We start from the raw sequence: 17,893 nt of genomic DNA, 5'->3' as shown, positions 1-17,893 counted from the left end.
GACTCACAGGAGAGGTTCAAATCATTGAAAGTTAGAGTGTCAGTCCTCATGTACTTAAGTCAGCATTGTGCCTTTTGAATATAATTCCGATGGAATTTCTGTGCTTCATCGTCAATACGAAGGTAAAAGGGATACAGTAAACCTGAAGTGAAGCATCGGAATCTAAAACTGGACTCACAGGAGAGGTTCAAATCATAGAAAGTGAGAGTGTAAGTCCTCTTGTACTTAAGTCGGCATTGTGCCTTTTGTATTAAATTCGGATGCAATTTCTGAGTTTCATCGTCAATAAGAAGGTCCAAGGGATACAGTAAACCTGAAGTGAAGCATCGGAATCTAAAACAGGACTCACAGGAGGGGTTCAAATCATAGAAAGTAAGAGTGTCAGTCCTCTCGTACTTAAGTCGGAATTGTGCCTTTTGAATTATTATTCCGATGCAATTACTGTGTTTCATCGTCAATAAGAAGTTCCAAGGTGTACAGTAAACCTGTAGTGAAGCATCGTAATCTATAACTGGACTCGCAGCAGAGTTTCAAATCATAGATAGTTAGAGTGTCAGTCCTCTTGTACTTTTGTCGGCATTGTGCCTTTTGTATTAAATTCGGATGCAATTTCTGTGTTTCATCGTCAATAAAAATGTCCAAGGGATACAGTAAACCTGAAGTGAGGCATCGGAATCTAAAACTGGACTCACAGGAGAGGTTAAAATCAAAGAAAGTGAGAGTGTCAGTCCTCTTGTACTTAAGTCGGCATTGTGACTTTTGAATTTAATTCCGATGCAATTTCTGTGTTTCATCGTCAATAAGAAGGTCCATGGGATACAGTAAACCTGAAATGAAGCATCGGAATCTAGAACTGGACTCACAGGAGAGGTTCAAATCATAGGAAGTTACAGTGTCAGTCCTCTTGTACTTATGTCGGCATTGTTCCTTTTGTATTAAATTCGGATGCAATTTCTGAGTTTCATCGTCAATAAGAAGGTCCAAGGGATACAGTAAACCTGAAGTGAAGCATCGGAATCTAAAACAGGACTCACAGGAGAGGTTCAAACCATAGAAAGTAAGAGTGTCAGTCCTCTCGTACTTAAGTCGGAATTGTGCCTTTTGAATTATTATTCCCATGCAATTACTGTGTTTCATCGTCAATAAGAAGTTCCAAGGTGTACAGTAAACCTGTAGTGAAGCATCGGAATCTATAACTGGACTCGCAGCAGAGTTTCAAATCATAGATGGTTAGAGTGTCAGTCGTCTTGTACTTAAGTCGGCATTGTGCCTTTTGTATTAAATTCGGATGCAATTTCTGTGTTTCATCGTCAATAAAAATGTCCAAGGGATACAGTAAACCTGAAGTGAAGCATCGGAATCTAAAACTGGACTCACAGGAGAGGTTAAAATCAAAGAAAGTGAGAGTGTCAGTCCTCTTGTACTTAAGTCGGCATTGCGACTTTTGAATTTTAATTCCGATGCAATTTATGTGCTTCATCGTCAATAAGAAGGTCCATGGTATACAGTAAACCTGAAGTGTAGCATCGGAATCTAAAACTGGACTCAAAGGAGAGGTTCAAATAATAGAAATTTAGAAAGTCAGTCCTCTTGAACTGAAGTCGGAATTGTGCCTTTTGAATTTAATTCCGATGCTATTTCTGTGTTTCATCGTCAATACGAAGGTCCAAGGTATACAGTAAACTTGAAGTGAAGCATCGGTATCTAAAACTGGACTCACAGGAGAGATTCAAATCATAGAAAGTTAGAGTGTCAGTCCTTTTGTACTTAAGTCGTCATTGTGTCTTTTGTATTTAATTCGGATGAAATTTCAGTGTTTCATCGTCAGTAAGAAGGTCCAAGGGATACAGTGAACCTGAAGTGAAGCATCGGAATCTAAATCTAAACTCACAGGAGGGGTTCAAATCCTAGAAACTTAGAGTGTCAGTCCTCTTCTACTTAAGTCGGCATTGTGCCTATTGAATTGAATTCCGATGCAATTTCTGTGTTTCGTCGCAAATAAGAAGGTCCAAGGTATACAGTGAACCTGAAGTGAAGCATCGGAATCTAAAACTAGACTCACAGGAGAGGTTCAAATCATAGAAAGTGAGAGCGTCAGTCCTCTTGTACTTAAGTCGGCATTGTGCCTTTTGTATTAAATTCGGATGCAGTTTCTGTGTTTCATCGTCAATAAGACGGTCCAAGGTATACAGGAAACCGGAAGTGAAGCATCTGAATCTAAAACTGGACTCACAGCAGAGGTTCAAATCATAGAAAGTGAGAGTGTCAGTCCTCTTGTACTTAAGTCGGCATTGTGCCTTTTGTATTAAATTCGGATGCAATTTCTGTGTTTCATCATCAGTATGAAGGTCCAAGGGATACAGTAAACCTGAAGTGAATCATCGGAATCTAAAACTGGACTCACCGGAGAGGTTCAAATCATGGAAAGGTAGAGTGTCAGTCCTCTTGTACTTAAGTCGGAATGTGCCTTTTGAATTTTTATTCCGATGCAATTACTGTGTTTCATCGTCAATAAGAAGTTCCAAGGTATACAGTAAACCTGTAATGAAGCATCGGAATCTAAAACTGGACTCACAGGAGAGTTTGAAATCATAGATAGTTAGAGTGTCAGTCCTCTTGTACTTAAGTCGGCATTGTGCCTTTTGAATTTAATTCTTATGCAATTTCTGTGTTTCATTGTCAATGAGAAGGACCTAGGTATACAGGAAATCTGAAGTGAAGCATCAGAATCTAAAACTGGACTCACAGGAGAGGTACAAATCATATAAAGCGAGAGTTTCAGTCCTCTTGTTCTTAAGTCGGCATTGTGCCTTTTGTATTAAATTCGGATGCAATTTCCGTGTTTCATCATCAATAAGAAGGTACAAGGGTTACAGTAAACCGGAAGTGAAGCATCGGAAATTAAAACTGGACTCACCGGAGAGGTTCAAATCATAGAAAGTTAGAGTGTCAGTCCTCCTGTAATTTAGTCGGCCTTGTTCCTTTTGAATTTAATTCCGATGCAATTTCTGTGTTTCATCGTCAATAAGATGGTCCAAGGGATACAGTAAACCTGAAGTGAAGCATCGGATTCTAAAACTGGACTTACAGGAGAGGTTGAAATCATAGAAAGTTAGAGTGTCAGTCCTCTTGTACTTAAGTCGGCATTGTGCCTTTTGTATTAAATTCGGATGCAATTTCTGTGTTTCATCGTCAATTAGAAGGTCCAAGGGATACAGTAAACCTGAAGTGAATCATCGGATTCTAAAACTGGACATACAGGACAGGTTCAAATCATAGAAAATTAGAGCGTCAGTCATCTTGTACTTATGTCGGCATTATGCCTTTTCAGTTTCATTCCGACGCAATTTCTGTGCTTCGTCGTCAATAAGGAGATCCATGATATACAGTAAACCTGAATTGTAGCATCGGAATCTGAAACTGGACTCAAAGGAGAGGTTCAAATCATAGAAAGTTAGAGTGTCAGTCCTCTTGTACTGAAGTCAGCATTGTGCCTTTTGAATTTAATTCCGATGCAATTTCTGTGTTTCATCGTCAATAAGAAGGTCCAAGGTATACAGTAATCTTGAAGTGAAGCATCGGAATCCAAAACTGGACTCACAGGAGGGATTCAAATCATAGAAAGTTAGAGTGTCTGTCCTTTTGTACTTAAGTCGTCATTGTGCCTATTGTATTGAATTCGGATGCAATTTCTGTGTTTCATCGACAATAAGAAGGTCCAATGGATACTGTAAACCTGAAGTGAAGCATCGGAATGTAAAAGTGGACTCACAGTGGAGGTTCAAATCATACAAAGTTAGAGTGTCAGTCCTCTGCTACATAAGTCGTCATTGTGCCTTTTGAATTTAATTTAGAAGCAATATCTGTGCTTCATCGTCAATACGAAGGTCCATGGTATACAGTAAACCTGAAGTGAAGCATCGGAATCTAAAGCTGGACTCACAGGAGAGGTTCAAATCATTGAAAGTTAGAGTGTCAGTCCTCATGTACTTAAGTCAGCATTGTGCCTTTTGAATATAATTCCGATGGAATTTCTGTGCTTCATCGTCAATACGAAGGTAAAAGGGATACAGTAAACCTGAAGTGAAGCATCGGAATCTAAAACTGGACTCACAGGAGAGGTTCAAATCATAGAAAGTGAGAGTGTAAGTCCTCTTGTACTTAAGTCGGCATTGTGCCTTTTGTATTAAATCCGGATGCAATTTCTGAGTTTCATCGTCAATAAGAAGGTCCAAGGGATACAGTAAACCTGAAGTGAAGCATCGGAATCTAAAACAGGACTCACAGGAGAGGTTCAAATCATAGAAAGTAAGAGTGTCAGTCCTCTCGTACTTAAGTCGGAATTGTGCCTTTTGAATTATTATTCCGATGCAATTACTGTGTTTCATCGTCAATAAGAAGTTCCAAGGTGTACAGTATACCTGTAGTGAAGCATCGTAATCTATAACTGGACTCGCAGCAGAGTTTCAAATCATACATAGTTAGAGTGTCAGTCCTCTTGTACTTTTGTCGGCATTGTGCCTTTTGTATTAAATTCGGATGCAATTTCTGTGTTTCATCGTCAATAAAAATGTCCAAGGGATACAGTAAACCTAAGGTGAGGCATCGGAATCTAAAACTGGACTCACAGGAGAGGTTAAAATCAAAGAAAGTGAGAGTGTCAGTCCTCTTGTACTTAAGTCGGCATTGTGACTTTTGAATTTAATTCCGATGCAATTTCTGTGTTTCATCGTCAATAAGAAGGTCCATGGGATACAGTAAACCTGAAATGAAGCATCGGAATCTAGAACTGGACTCACAGGAGAGGTTCAAATCATAGGAAGTTACAGTGTCAGTCCTCTTGTACTTATGTCGGCATTGTGCCTTTTGTATTAAATTCGGATGCAATTTCTGAGTTTCATCGTCAATAAGAAGGTCCAAGGGATACAGTAAACCTGAAGTGAAGCATCGGAATCTAAAACAGGACTCACAGGAGAGGTTCAAATCATAGAAAGTAAGAGTGTCAGTCTTCTCGTACTTAAGTCGGAATTGTGCCTTTTGAATTATTATTCCCATGCAATTACTGTGTTTCATCGTCAATAAGAAGTTCCAAGGTGTACAGTAAACCTGTAGTGAAGCATCGGAATCTATAACTGGACTCGCAGCAGAGTTTCAAATCATAGATGGTTAGAGTGTCAGTCGTCTTGTACTTAAGTCGGCATTGTGCCTTTTGTATTAAATTCGGATGCAATTTCTGTGTTTCATCGTCAATAAAAATGTCCAAGGGATACAGTAAACCTGAAGTGAAGCATCGGAATCTAAAACTGGACTCACAGGAGAGGTTAAAATCAAAGAAAGTGAGAGTGTCAGTCCTCTTGTACTTAAGTCGGCATTGCGACTTTTGAATTTAATTCCGATGCAATTTCTGTGTTTCATCGTCAATAAGAAGGTCCATGGGATACAGTAAACCTCAAGTGAAGCATCGGAATCTAAAACTGGACTCACAGGAGAGGTTCAAATCGTAGAAAGTTAGAGTGTCAGTCCTCTTGTAGTTAGGTTGGCATTGTGCCTTTCTAAGTTAATTCCGATGCAATTTCTGTGTTTCATTGTCAATATGAAGGTCCAAGGGATACAGTAAACCTGAAGTGATGCATCGGAATCTAAAACTCGACTCACAGGATAGGTTCAAATCATAGAAAGTTAGAGTGTCAGTCCTCCTGTACTTAAGTTGGCATTGTGCCTTTTGTATTTAATTCCGATGCAATTTCTGTGTTTCATCGTCAATAAAAATGTCCAGGGGATACAGTAAACCTGAAGTTAAGCATCGGCTTCTAAAACTAGACTCACAGGAGAGGTTCAAATCATAGGAAGTTAGAGTGACAGTCCTCTTGTACTTAAGTCGGCATAGTGACTTTTGTATTAAATTCGGATTCAATTTCTGTGTTTCCTTGTCAATATGAAGGTCCAAGGGATACAGTAAACCGGAAGTGAAGCGTCGGAATAAAAAACTGGACTCACAGGAGGGGTTCAAATCATAGAAAGTTAGAGTGTCAGTCCTTATGTACTTAAGTCGGCATTGTGCTTTTTGAACTTTTATTCCGATGCAATTACTGTGTTTCATTGTCAATTAGACGTTCCAAGGTATACAGTAAACCTGTAGTGAAGCATCGGAATCTAAAACTGGACTCACAGGAGAGTTTTAAATCATAGGAAGTTAGAGTGTCAGTCCTCTTGTACTTAAGTCGGCATTGTGCCTTTTGTATTAAATTCGGATGCAATTTCTGTGTTTCATCGTCAATAAGAAGGTTCAAGGGATACAGTAAACCTGAAGTGAAGCATCGGAATCTAAAACTGGACTCACAGGAGAGGTTAAAATCAAAGAAAGTGAGAGTGTCAGTCCTCTTGTACTTAAGTCGGCATTGCGACTTTTGAATTTAATTCCGATGCTATTTCTGTGTTTCATCGTCAATACGAAGGTCCAAGGTATACAGTAAACTTGAAGTGAAGCATCGGTATCTAAAACTGGACTCACAGGAGAGATTCAAATCATAGAAAGTTAGAGTGTCAGTCCTTTTCTACTTAAGTTGTCATTGTGTCTTTTGTATTAAATTCGGATGAAATTTCTGTGTTGCATCGTCAATAAGAAGGTCCAAGGGATACAGTGAACCTGAAGTGAAGCATCGGAATCGAAAACTAAACTCACAGGAGAGGTTCAAATCCTAGAAATTTAGAGTTTCAGTCCACTTCTACTTAAGTCGGCATTGTGCCTTTTGAATTGAATTCCGATGCAATTTCTGTGTTTCGTCGCAAATAAGAAGGTCCAAGGTATACAGTGAACCTGAAGTGAAGCATCGGAATCTAAAACTAAACCCACAGGAGAGGTTCAAATCATAGACAGTTAGAATGTCAGTCCTCTTGTACTTAAGTCGGCATTGTGACATTTGTATTAAATTTGGATGCAATTTCAGTGTTTCCTCGTCAATAAGGAGGTCCAAGGGATACAGTAAACCTGAAGTGAAGCATCGGAATCTAAAACTGGACTCACCGGAGAGGTTCAAATCATAGAAAGTTAGGGTGTCAGTCCTCTTGTACCTAAGTCGGCATTGTGCCGTTTGTATTACATTCGGATGCAATTTCTTTGTTTCATCATCAATAAGAAGGTCCAAAGGGATACAGTAAACCTGAAGTGAAGTATCGGAATCTAAAACTGGGCTAACAGGAGAGGTTCAAATCATAGAAAGGTAGAGTGTCAGTCCTCTAGAACTTAAGTCGGCATTGTGCCTTTTGTATTAAATTCGGATGCAATTTCTGTATTTCATCGTCAATAAGAGGGTTCAAGGGATACAGTAAACGTGAAGTGAAGCATCGGAATCTAAACCTGGACCCACAGGAGAGGTTCAAATCATAGAAAGTGAGAGCGTCAGTCCTCTTGTACTTAAGTCGGCAATGTGCCTTTTGTATTGCAATCGGATGCAGTTTCTGTGTTTCATCGTCAATAAGACGGTCCAAGGTATACAGGAAACCGGAAGTGAAGCATCTGAAACTAAAACTGGACTCACAAGAGAGGTTCAAATCATAGAAAGTGAGAGTGTCTGTCCTCTTGTACTTAAGTCGGCATTGTGCCCTTTGTATTAAATTCTGATGTAATTTCTGTGTTTCATCATCAATAAGAAGGTACAAGGGATACAGTAAATCTAAACTGAAGCATCGGAATCTAAAACTGGACTCACCGGAGAGGTTCAAATCATAGAAAGTTAGAGTGTCAGTCCTCCTGTTCTTTAGTCGGCCTTGTTCCTTTCGAATTTAATTCCGATGCAATTTCTGTGTTTCATCGTCAATAAGATGCTCCAAGGGATACAGTAAACCTGAAGTGAAGCTTCGGAATCTAAAACTGGACTCACAGGAGAGGTTGAAATCATAAAAAGTTAGAGTGTCAGTCCTCTTGTACTTAAGTCGGCATTGTGCCTTTTATATTAAATTCGGATGCAATTTCTGTATTTCGTCGTCAATAAGAAGGTTCAAGGGATACAGTAAACCTGAAGTGAAGCATCGGAATCTAAACCTGCACCCACAGGAGAGGTTCAAATCATAGAAAGTGAGAGAGTCAGACCTCTTGTACTAAAGTCGGCAATGTGCCTTTTGTGTTAAATTCGGATGCAGTTTCTGTGTTTCATCGTCAATAAGACGGTCTAAGGTATACTGGAAACCGGAAGTGAAGCATCTGAATCTAAAGCTGGACTCACAGGAGAGGTTCAAATCATAGAAAGTGAGAGTGTCTGTCCTCTTGTACTTAAGTCGGCATTGTGCCTTTTGTATTAAATTCGGATGCAATTTCTGTGTATCATCAGTATGAAGGTCCAAGGGATACAGTAAACCTGAAGTGAATCATCGGAACCTAAAACTGGACTCACCGGAGAGGTTCAAATCATAGAAAGTTAGAGTGTAAGTCCTCTTGTACTTAAGTCGGAATTGTGCCTTTTGAATTTTTATTCCGATGCAATTACTGTGTTTCATTGTCAATAAGAAGTTCCAAGGTATACAGTAAACCTGTAGTGAAGCATTGGAATCTAAAACTGGACTCACAGGAGAGGTTCAAACCATAGAAAGTTAGAGTGTCAGTCCTCGTGTACTTAAGTCAGCATTGTGCCTTTTGAATATAATTCCGATGGAATTTCTGTGTTTCATCGTCAATACGAAGGTAAAAGGGATACAGTAAACCTGAAGTGAAGCATCGGAATCTAAAACTGGACTCACAGGAGAGGTTCAAATCATAGAAAGTGAGAGTGTCAGTCCTCTTGTACTTATGTCGGCATTGTGCCTTTGGTATTAAATTCGGATGCAATTTCTGAGTTTCATCGTCAATAAGAAGGTCCAAGGGATACAGTAAACCTGAAGTGAAGCGTCGGAATCTAAAACAGGACTCACAGGAGAGGTTCAAATCATAGAAAGTAAGAGTGTCAGTCCTCTCGTACTTAAGTCGGAATTGTGCCTTTTGAATTACTATTCTGATGCAATTACTGTGTTTCATCGTCAATAAGAAGTTCCAAGGTGTACAGTAAACCTGTAGTGAAGCATCGGAATCTATAACTGGACTCGCAGCAGAGTTTCAAATCATAGAAGTTAGAGTGTCAGTCCTCTTGTACTTAAGTCGGCATTGTGCCTTTTGTATTAAATTCGGATGCAATTTCTGTGTTTCATCATCAATAAGAAGGTCTAAGGGATACAGTAAACCTGAAGTGAAGCATCGGAATCTAAAACTGGACTCACAGGAGAGGTTCAAATCATAGAAAGTGAGAGTGTCAGTCCTCTTGTACTTAAGTCGGCATTGTGCCTTTTGTATTAAATTCGGATGCAGTTTCTGTGTTTCATCGTCAATAAGACGGTCCAAGGTATACAGGAAACCGGAAGTGAAGCATCTGAATCTAAAACTGGACTCATAGGAGAGGTTCAAATCATAGAAAGTGAGAATGTTAGTCCTCTTGTACTTAAGTCGGCATTGTGCCTTTTGTATTAAATTCGGATGCAATTTCTTTGTTTCATCGTCAGTATGAAGGTCCAACGGATACAGTAAACCTGAAGTGAATCATCAGAATCTAAAACTGGACTCACTGGAGAGGTTCAAATCATAGAAAGTTAGAGTGTCAGTCCTCTTGTACTTAAGTCGGAATTGTGCCTTTTGAATTTTTATTCCGATGCAATTACTGTGTTTCATCGTCAATAAGAAGTTCCAAGGTATACAGTAAACCTGTAGTGAAGCATCGGAATCTAAAACTGGACTCACAGGAGAGTTTCAAATCATGGATAGTTAGAGTGTCAGTCCTCTTGTACTTAAGTCGGCATTGTGCCTTTTGAATTTAATTCTTATGCAATTTCTGTGTTTCATTGTCAATGAGAAGGACCTAGGTATACAGGAAACCTGAAGTGAAGCATCAGAATCTAAAACTGGACTCACAGGAGAGGTTCAAATCATATAAAGCGAGAGTGTCAGTCCTCTTGTACTTAAGTCGGCATTGTGCATTTTGTATTAAATTCGGATGCAATTTCTGTGTTTCATCGTCAATTAGAGGGTCCAAGGGATACAGTAAACCTGAAGTGAATCATCGGATTCTAAAACTGGACTCACAGGACAGGTTCAAATCATAGAAAATTAGAGCGTCAGTCGTCTTGTACTTATGTCGGCATTGTGCCTTTTCAATTTCATTCCGATGCAATTTCTGTGCTTCGTCGTCAATAAGGAGATCCATGATATACAGTAATCCTGAAATGTAACATCGGAATCTGAAACTGGACTCAAAGGAGAGGTTCAAATCATAGAAAGTTAGAGTGTCAGTCCTCTTGTACTGAAGTCAGCATTGTGCCTTTTGAATTTAATTCCGATGCAATTTCTGTGTTACATCGTCAATAAGAAGGTCCAAGGTATACAGTAATCTTGAAGTAAAGCATCGGAATCCAAAACTGGACTCACAGGAGGGATTCAAATCATAGAAAGTTAGAGTGTCTGTCCTTTTGTACTTAAGTCGTCATTGTGCCTATTGTATTGAATTCGGATGCAATTTCTGTGTTTCATCGACAATAAGAAGGTCCAATGGATACTGTAAACCTGAAGTGAAGCATCGAAATGTAAAACTGGACTCACAGTGGAGGTTCAAATCATACAAAGTTAGAGGGGCAGTCCTCTGCTACATAAGTCGTCATTGTGCCTTTTGCATTTAATTTAGAAGCAATATCTGTGCTTCATCGTCAATACGAAGGTCCATGGTATACAGTAAACCTGAAGTGAAGCATCGGAATCTAAAACTGGACTCACAGGAGAGGTTCAAATCATTGAAAGTTAGAGTGTCAGTCCTCATGTACTTAAGTCAGCATTGTGCCTTTTGAATATAATTCCGATGGAATTTCTGTGTTTCATCGTCAATACGAAGGTAAAAGGGATACAGTAAACCTGAAGTGAAGCATCGGAATCTAAAACTCGACTCACAGGAGAGGTTCAAATCATAGAACGTGAGAGTGTCAGTCCTCTTGTACTTAAGTCGGCATTGTGCCTTTTGTATTAAATTCGGATGCAATTTCTGAGTTTCATCGTCAATAAGAAGGTCCAAGGGATACAGTAAACCTGAAGTGAAGCATCGGAATCTAAAACAGGACTCACAGGAGAGGTTCAAATCATAGAAAGTAAGAGTGTCAGTCCTCTCGTACTTAAGTCGGAATTGTGCCTTTTGAATTACTTTTCTGATGCAATTACTGTGTTTCATCGTCAATAAGAAGTTCCAAGGTGTACAGTAAACCTGTAGTGAAGCATCGGAATCTATAACTGGACTCGCAGCAGAGTTTCAAATCATAGATAGTTAGAGTGTCAGTCCTCTTGTACTTGAGTCGGCATTGTGCCTTTTGTATTAAATTCGGATGCAATTTCTGTGTTTCATCATCAATAAGAAGGTCTAAGGGATACAGTAAACCTGAAGTGAAGCATCGGAATCTAAAACTGGACTCACAGGAGAGGTTCCAATCATTGAAAGTGAGAGTGTCAGTCCTCTTGTACTTAAGTCGGCATTGTGCCTTTTGTATTAAATTCGGATGCAGTTTCTGTGTTTCATCGTCAATAAGACGGCCCAAGGTATACAGGAAACCGGAAGTGAAGCATCTGAATCTAAAACTGGACTCATAGGAGAGGTTCAAATCATAGAAAGTGAGAATGTGAGTCCTCTTGTACTAAAGTCGGCATTGTGCCTTTTGTATTAAATTCGGATGCAATTTCTTTGTTTCATCGTCAGTATGAAGGTCCAACGGATACAGTAAACCTGAAGTGGATCATCAGAATCTAAAACTGGACTCACTGGAGAGGTTCAAATCATAGAAAGTTAGAGTGTCGGTCCTCTTGTACTTAAGTCGGAATTGTGCCTTTTGAATTTTTATTCCGATGCAATTACTGTGTTTCATCGTCAATAAGAAGTTCCAAGGTATACAGTAAACCTGTAGTGATGCATCGGAATCTAAAACTGGACTCACAGGAGAGTTTCAAATCATAGATAGTTAGAGTGTCAGTCCTCTTGTACTTAAGTCGGCATTGTGCCTTTTGAATTTAATTCTTATGCAATTTCTGTGTTTCATTGTCAATGAGAAGGACCTAGGTATACAGGAAACCTGAAGTGAAGCATCAGAATCTAAAACTGGACTCACAGGAGAGGTTCAAATCATAGAAAGTGAGAGTGTCAGGCCTCTTGTACTTAAGTCGGCATTGTGCCTTTTGTATTAAATTCGGATGCAATTTCTGTGTTTCATCGTCAATTAGAGGGTCCAAGGGATACAGTAAACCTGAAGTGAATCATCGGATTCTAAAACTGGACTCACAGGACAGGTTCAAATCATAGAAAATTAGAGCGTCAGTCGTCTTGTACTTATGTCGGCATTGTGCCTTTTCAATTTCATTCCGATGCAATTTCTGTGCTTCGTCGTCAATAAGGAGATCCATGATATACAGTAATCCTGAAATGTAGCATCGGAATCTGAAACTGGACTCAAAGGAGAGGTTCAAATCATAGAAAGTTAGAGTGTCAGTCCTCTTGTACTGAAGTCAGCATTGTGCCTTTTGAATTTAATTCCGATGCAATTTCTGTGTTACATCGTCAATAAGAAGGTCCAAGGTATACAGTAATCTTGAAGTGAAGCATCGGAATCCAAAACTGGACTCACAGGAGGGATTCAAATCATAGAAAGTTAGAGTGTCTGTCCTTTTGTACTTAAGTCGTCATTGTGCCTATTGTATTGAATTCGGATGCAATTTCTGTGTTTCATCGACAATAAGAAGGTCCAATGGATACTGTAAACCTGAAGTGAAGCATCGAAATGTAAAACTGGACTCACAGTAGAGGTTCAAATCATACAAAGTTAGAGGGGCAGTCCTCTGCTACATAAGTCGTCATTGTGCCTTTTGAATTTAATTTAGAAGCAATATCTGTGCTTCATCGTCAATACGAAGGTCCATGGTAAACAGTAAACCTGAAGTGAAGCATCGGAATCTAAAACTGGACTCACAGGAGAGGTTCAAATCATTGAAAGTTAGAGTGTCAGTCCTCATGTACTTAAGTCAGCATTGTGCCTTTTGAATATAATTCCGATGGAATTTCTGTGTTTCATCGTCAATACGAAGGTAAAAGGGATACAGTAAACCGGAAGTGAAGCATCGGAATCTAAAACTCGACTCACAGGAGAGGTTCAAATCATAGAAAGTGAGAGTGTCAGTCCTCTTGTACTTAAGTCGGCATTGTGCCTTTTGTATTAAATTCGGATGCAATTTCTGAGTTTCATCGTCAATAAGAAGGTCCAAGGGATACAGTAAACCTGAAGTGAAGCATCGGAATCTAAAACAGGACTCACAGGAAAGGTTCAAATCATAGAAAGTAAGAGTGTCAGTCCTCTCGTACTTAAGTCGGAATTGTGCCTTTTGAATTATTATTCCGATGCAATTACTGTGTTTCATCGTCAATAAGAAGTTCCAAGGTGTACAGTAAACCTGTAGTGAAGCATCGGAATCTATAACTGGACTCGCAGCAGAGTTTCAAATCATAGATAGTTAGAGTGTCAGTCCTCTTGTACTTAAGTCGGGATTGTGCCTTTTGTATTAAATTCGGATGCAATTTCTGTGTTTCATCATCAATAAGAAGGTACAAGGGATACAGTAAACCTGAAGTGAAGCATCGGAATCTAAAACTGGACTCACAGGAGAGGTTCAAATCATAGAAAGTGAGAGTGTCAGTCCTCTTGTACTGATGTCGGCATTGTGCCTTTTGAATTAAATTCGGATGCAATTTCTGTGTTTCATCGTCAATTAGAATTTCCAAGGTATACAGGAAACCGGAAGTGAGGCATCGGAATCTAAAACTGGACTCACAGGAGAGGTTCAAATCATAGAAAGTGAGAGTGACAGTCCTCTTGTACTTAAGTCGGCGTTGTGCCTTTTGTATTAAATTCGGATGCAATTTCTGTGTTTCATCGTCAATAAGAAGGTCCGACGTATATTCGAAACCTGAAGTGAAGCATCGGAATCTACGAGGGTCGGTCAAAAAGTAATGCCTCCCATTTTTTTTCTACTTAAAGAAATTAAGTTAAGTGAAAAATTTGAATTTGGCGCCATTCCTCAAACCTTCTTCTGCAATCCACTGCAGTAGTAACTTTCTGTGTCAACAGGTGGCAGCACAGCAGAAGTTTGTAAGATGGCCGACATCGATGTTCGTTTGAGACAGCGTTGTGTGATTGAATTCTTGAATGCAGAAGGTGAAACGCCCATACGCATTCATGAAAGACTGAAGAAGGTGTATGGTGTTGTGACAGTGGATGTCAGCACTGTTAGACGATGGGTTCGTCGTTGTAAGGAAGCTGAAGGGCAAACACCGTTGGCTGACGAAAAGCGGAGCGGCAGGCTGGTGAGTGCAGTGACTCCACACAACATTCAGCAAGTTGATGACATCATTCGTGGTGACCGTCAGGTGACTGCAGATGAAGTGTGTCGCATTATTTCTCTTAGTAAAGGCAGTGTGATCACGATTATTAAACAATTGGGGTACTCAAAAGTTTGTGCATGGTGGGTTCCAAGAATGTTAACCGATCAGAATAAAGAGGCAAGGACAACAATAGCCTCCCAACACTTGCAGCGCTTCCGTTTGGAGGGAGATGAGTATCTGAAAAAAATTGTGACCGGGGACGAAACATGGGTGCATTTTTTTGAACCCGAATTTAAGAGGCAGTCAATGGAGTGGCGTCACACAAGCTCGCCGAGGAAGAAAAAATTCAAAACTGTGCGATGGGCAGGGAAAGTTATGGCAACAGTTTTCTGGGATACAGAGGGTGTGATTCTGGTTGATTTTTTGGATCAGGGATGCACAATAAATTCTGTTCAATACGTCACAACCCTCAACAAACTTAAAGCACGCCTTCAGCGAGTTCGCCCAACAAAATCAATGGCAGATGTTCTTCTTTTGCATGACAATGCAAGACCACACACCAGTCGTCACACCTCTGACGAGATTGTCAAAATTGGATGGGAAGTTTTGCCTCATCCCCCATACAGCCCTGACCTGGCACCATCAGACTTCCATCTGTTCGGGCCACTAAAAGAAGCTGATCGTGGGATTCATTTTGAAGATGAGGGGGCCGTCAAAACATCCGTGTGTCAATGGCTTAGGAAGCAGAGCTGTGATTTTTACCGTGCTGGGATACATGCCCTTGTTCAAAGATGGACCAAAACTGTTGAGATGGGCGGCGATTACATTGAAAAATGACAAAATGATCCTCAATGTTGTGGTTTTCAACCTATGTAATTGCATGTAAATATCCTGACAATTAAACGTAGAAAAAAAAATAGGAGGCATTACTTTTTGACTGACCCTCGTAAAACTGGACTCACAGGAGAGGTTCAAATCATAGAAAGTGAGAGTGACAGTCCTCTTGTAATTAAATCGGCATTGTGCCTTTTGTATTAAATTCGGATGCAATTTATGTGATTCACCGTCAATAAGAAAGTCCAAGGGATACAGTACACCTAAAGTGAAGCATCGGAATCTAAAACTGGACTCACAGGACAGGTTCGAATCATAGAAAGTAAGAGTGTCAGTCCTCTTGTACTTAAGTCGGCATTGTGCCTTTTGTGTTGAATTCGGATGCAATTTCTGTATTTCATCGTCAATAAGAAGGTCCAAGGCATACAGTAATCCGGAAGTGAAGCATCGGAATCTAAAACTGGACTCACAGGGGAGGTTCAAATCATAGAAAGTTAGAGTATCAGTCCACTTGTACTTAAGTCGGCATTGTGCATTTTGAATTTAATTCCGAAACAATTTCTGTGCTTCATCGTCAATAAGAAGGTCCAAGGTATACAGTGAACCTAAAGTGAAGCATCCGAATCTAAAACTGGACTCACAAGAGAGGTTCAAATCATAGAAAGTTAGAATGTCATTCCTCTTGTACTTAAGTCGGCATTGTGACATTTGTATTAAATTCGGATGCAATTTCTGTGTTTCCTCGTCAATAAGGAGGTCCAAGGGATACAGTAAACCTGAAGTGAAGCATCGGAATCTAAAACTGGACTCACCGGAGAGGTTCAAATCATAGAAAGTTAGGGTGTCAGTCCTCTTGTACTTAACTCGGCATTGTGCCGTTTGTATTACATTCGGATGCAATTTCTGTGTTTCATCATCAATAGGAAGGTCCAAGGGATACAGTAAACCTGAAGTGAAGCATCGGAATCTAAAACTGGACTCACAGGAGAGGCTCAAATCATAGAAAGTGAGAGTGTCAGTCCTCTTGTACTTAAGTCGGCATTGTGCCTTTTGCATTAAATTCGGATGCAATTTCTGTGTTTCATCGTCAATAAGAAGGTCCAAGGGATACGGTAAACCTGAAGTGAAGCATCGGAATCTAAAACAGGACTCACAGGAGAGGTTCAAATCATAGAAAGTAAGAGGGTCAGTCCTCTTGTACTTAAGTCGGCATTGTGCCTTTTGTATTAAATTCGGATGCAATGTCGGTGTTTCATCGTCAATAGGAAGGTCCAAGGGATACAGTAAACCAGAAGTGAAGCATCAGAATCTAAAACTGGACTCACAGGAGCGGTTCAAATCATAGAAAGTTAGAGTGTCAGTCCTCTCGTACTTAAGTCGGAATTGTGCCTTTTGAATTATTATTCCGATGCAATTACTGTGTTTCATCGTCAATAAGTAGTTCCAAGGTATACAGTAAACCTGTAGTGAAGCATTGGAATCTATAACTGGACTCACAGGAGAGTTTCAAATCATAGATAGTTAGAGTGTCAGTCCTCTTGTACTTAAGTCGGCATTGTGCCTTTTGTTTTAAATTCGGAGGCAATTTCTGTGTTTCATCATCAATAAGAAGGTCCAAGGGATACAGTAAACCTGAAGTGAAGCATCGGAATCTAAAACTGGACTCACAGGAGAGGTTCAAATCATAGAAAGTTGGAGTGTCAGTCCTCTTGCACTTAAGTCGGCATTGTGCCTTTTGAATTTACTTCGGATGCAATTTCTGTGTTTCATCGTCAATAAGAAGGTCCTAGATATACAGGAAACCTGAAGTGAAGCATCGGAATCTAAAACTGGGCTCACAAGAGAGGTTCAAATCATAGAAAGTGGGAGTGTCAGTCCTCTTGTACTTAAGTCGGCATTGTGACTTTTGTATTAAATTCGGATGCAATTTCTGTGTTTTCTCGTCAATAAGAAGGTCCAAGGGTTACAGTAAACCAGAAGTGAAGCATCGGAATCTAAAACTGGACTCACAGGAGAGGTTCAAATCGTAGAAACTTAGAGCGTCAGTCTTCTTGTACTTAAGTCGGAAATGTGCCTTTTGAATTTTTATTCCGATGCAATTACTGTGTTTCATCGTCAATAAAAAGTTCCAAGGTATACAGTAAACCTGTAGTGAAGCATCGGAATCTAAAACTGGACTCACAGGAGAGTTTCAAATCATAGATAGTTAGAGTGTCAGTCCTCTTGTGCTTAAGTTTCGCATTGTGCCTTTTGAATTTAATTCGGATGCAATTTCTGTGTTTCATTGTCAATAAGAAGGTCCTAGGTATACAGGAAACCTGAAGTGAAGCATCAGAATCTAAAACTGGACTCACAGGAGAGGTTCAAATCATATAAAGCGAGAGTGTCAGTCCTCTTGTACCTAAGTCTGCCATGTGCCTTTTGTATTAAATTCGGATGCAATTTCTGTGTTTCATCATCAATAAGAAGGTACAAGGGATACAGTGAACCTGAAGTGAAGCATCGGAATCTAAAACTGGACTCACCGGAGAGGTTCAAATCATAGAAAGTTAGTGTCAGTCCTCTTGTACTTAAGCCGGCATTGTGCCTTTTCTATTAAATTCGGATGCTATTTCTGTGTTCCATCGTCAATAAGAAGGTCC

Source organism: Schistocerca serialis, chromosome 2 (genome assembly GCF_023864345.2).
Source record: "Schistocerca serialis cubense isolate TAMUIC-IGC-003099 chromosome 2, iqSchSeri2.2, whole genome shotgun sequence".
NCBI classification, from domain to species: Eukaryota; Metazoa; Arthropoda; class Insecta; order Orthoptera; family Acrididae; genus Schistocerca; species Schistocerca serialis.
This window is presented reverse-complemented; position numbering follows the sequence as displayed.